Here is a 3,766-nt window from a genome sequence, read left to right as displayed (position 1 = left end):
ACCACCCGGTGATGATTGGGCCGCATGTTTGGTACGCAGAACGATTTGTGACAGTTCGTAAGTTTATCGTCAGGTGATTGCTCAAACGTTAATGTCTACCTCTTAGTCTAATTCTCACATGTTAGGATTAATTTATTGGATGTTGCATTGCATGCATTTAAATTGACAATATATCGAGTATGAATAACTTCCCTAATCATTAGTAGAGGCCGCTATCGAGGCGGGCGGGATTAGGTGTTCGATCAAAAGAGCTTCCTAATACGTACCCTCACCCCTTACTCCAGATCTCTGTGAACATCCGTGTTCATTGGCATCCACGAGAGTCATTCTAGACATAGAATTCTAAGGGTAACGATTGCTTAGTGTTCATGTCACTACTTTGTGTCTTGACATGACACGAGGTATTCGAACGGTTCCAATTTCCCATAAAAATTGGTGGCGACTCCAACAAATGCAAACGCTTGTTCTCTTCCTCCCAAGCGCCCCCGTGGGCCCCGCTGTCCACAGTTTGGCGACTCCGCTGGGGATAATACACTTACGTGTAGCCAAAAGGGTGAAACTTGAACAAGGTTAGGGAATAGTTTGTACAAGACAATTGTCGGTTTTCATAACTCGATCTTCCTAGATCGTTTCATTCGGCCTTCTTAGGCCCAACCCAACCCATTCGACCAATCGTCCCGTCTAAACGGTCCTAATTCTTATTTGGGCCTAAGGATGGATAGCGATTGACGTCATCCATACCATGATGCTTACTCTTATTTGTATCAAGGACCTTCAGTACTTGAGGAAATGGACTAGGAATCGGCCTTACTCTTGTTTGGTACGAGCCTCTCCACAGACTTCGGGTTTGATTGTTCGGTATGGCAACCCACCTTTTAAACCAAAACCCTTCTAAATGCACTCAGCATACCGTTATAATGCATGTATGTATGTTTGTATCATATACGTGATCACCTTTTGTAAACAAAACCATGACGAAATTTTGTAAAATAAAATCCTTTTCAAAAATGTAAACATTTTCAAAACAACGCAAAACAAAGCCAAAACTCTGTCCAAATGTCAAGTCAAACTTCGGGCCTCAAACCCATTTCAAAATCCTTTGTAAATAAAAAAAGTCCAAAAAAAAAAAAAAGCAAACGAAAAAAAAAAGTCCGAAAAAAAAAAGAAAAAAAAAACATTTTATTCAAAATATTTTCAAACCATGTAAATATGTAAATTCAATTGGGCTAAGTTAGAGTCAAAGTTCAAACCGACTATGTCCTAGTCGGAACTCCGTCGAGTCGTGAACCCGTCTTCCTTTATATTTTGGGTCTTTTCAAATTCAAGTCAAGTCCTAAGGCGTTACGCCCCCATACCCCAATTCAGTTAGGATCTAAACATTTTCGACACCTCGAGTCACACGTTTCGAGGCTCAACACACGAGTCTCAATGGGCCTCATATTTGAGTCTAAACTACAACAGTCTTCTTAACACCTATAAGCAAACCTCGAGTTCAGAATCAACATGTGTCATCAATCCCGTCAATAAGGTCAATCATATAAGGGTCACTCCGTCAAAGTCAACACTCGAGTCTAAATTAAAGTCAAGCACTGTGAATTCAAACACGAGAAGTCGCTCACGACATTTCATGAATTCACAAGTCAAGTTTAGATTTGTCATCTTATCCCTTCTTTTGTTGGTTGCCTTAGTATGCGTGACCCCATGTCGAATCGAGTTGTAATGCGCGTCATTTTAAGTCCGAGTAGGAATCCAAAGAAGTTCGTCATCAAGAAAGTCACGAAGGAGTTCAAGCCACAATCACAGTGTCTCTTCAAGACATTTATGCCATGGTCCTATGAGTTCAAGCTACAGTGGAAAATTTGAGCATTCGCATCCTCACCCTCGAGAATGGAATGGTGGAAAAGAACACGCCACCTAGAGAAACCTCTAGTCTAGGTCGTCCAAAGCTTACCTCTTGCAATAACCATCGTCCTAGAAAGCCAAAAACAGCTGAAAGGAAACCTGGGAGGCATCAAAGGGTGCTTTTTGATTTAGGCATGTCTTATGCCGATGCTTTGAAGAGACTTTCTGCCCAAGGCAAGCTACATCCAATAGGGCTGACTCCGGATCCACCTTTAGAGAAGCAAGTGAACCTCTGGAAGGGCAACAAATACTGCTTATATCACCAAGGTAGAGGCCATGATATTGAAGAGTGTTTTCTCTTGAAACACACCATCCAAGATATGATCGAAGAAGGCATGCTTCCTAAGCCACCTTCTGTCAAGAAATCCAAGAAAATCGACCCTCTTGGGTCCAATGTCATTAAACATGACGAAGAATCATCCCTAGACTGTTCTCACCTCCTCGCTCCTCATGATAGTGAAGAAATCAATGTCCTCGAAGGTGAAGATATCCAAAATGGAACGCTCATGCTTTCCATTACCTTCAACAATAAATTCTCCAAAATAGAAGGAGCCATTGATAATCTAAACTTCCGACTTTCCAACATGGAGAAACAGTTTGCTGAAATGAGTAAGAAGCTTGATGCCCGACCTCTCAAGATGAAAAGTGTCCAGACAAACCCTCAGCTTGACAGTCTTAAGGGGAAAGCAAAAAATGGACAATCTATTCCTAGTTCTCCTCATCCAAGAATCAAAATCAACAAAGGCAACCTCATGGAGCCTTCGGGGTCATTTACAAAGGCTTCCGAAATTAAGGGCACACCTCCTAGGAAATTTACCAACATTGGTATTACATACACCGATGCCCTTCAGAGACTCATGGAGCGACGAATGTTCAAGCCTATAGGACCTACGCCTAACCCAGAGAAGAAATCCAAGTTTTGGGATGAGAATGCCTACTGCAAATACCATAGAGGCAAAGGGCATGATACAGAGAAATGTTACAAATTAAAAAACGACATTCAGGATATGATCGAAAGCGGGGAATTGTCCCTCTCGACCCTTAACTCACATGGCAGGTTAGGCAATCCTCATGGATATACCACTTATCAAGAAACTCTTCTTGACTGTTATCCTTCCAATGTTCCCAATGATGAGGATGAGGTGCTCAAATGGGTGAATGCTCAAAGTCAGATGCCAAAGCCAGTTGCTGGAAGAGAAAATGCTCAAGCATGGGCCGATGATTACGAGTCTGGATCTAAGACTGCGTCAAAATCCGAGTCTGAGTCCGAGTCTTAGGCTTTCTATCCCATAATTTTGTTCTAGTGTCTTTCTTCGTGTCCATTTCCGTTTCTAATGACAACCTGGGGGCTGTCCCACGAGTCACATGTCTTCTCGAGTCTATGTTAAATACATTCATTATCCATTTCAATAAAAATACACTATTTCATCCATATATTCTATCCTATATTAGCTTTTATCATTTTCCTGTGACAACAAGAATTAATTTGAGATATTTTAAAACAAACAACAACACATGCCAAGTCGATGTGAGTGCACTTAGATGATGTTCCATTCTATGTTGTAGAGGACCTAAGACTCCGTGTTCTTTTCTTACCTATTCCATGTCTGGCAATAGAAACCACAATATAACCCTAGTTTAGGACGAGCCCATATCTAGAGATTCTAGGACGAATCCAGACCGTCTCCCTTGTTAACGATCCATGACGGAAGGCAAGCCCATTCCCCACAATAAACAACCTGTTCACTAAAAACCAACCCGTTTCCCACCAAAGGTGCTAGTCTGACCCAAGTCCATCCAAGACAATACGAGCCACGATCAAAGACAAAGGCTCAATCAAGAGAAATACCCAAAATCAATATCC

The sequence above is a fragment of the Silene latifolia genome, chromosome 4 (genome assembly GCF_048544455.1).
Source record: "Silene latifolia isolate original U9 population chromosome 4, ASM4854445v1, whole genome shotgun sequence".
Classification (NCBI taxonomy): domain Eukaryota; kingdom Viridiplantae; phylum Streptophyta; class Magnoliopsida; order Caryophyllales; family Caryophyllaceae; genus Silene; species Silene latifolia.
Note: the sequence above shows the minus strand (reverse complement) of the source record.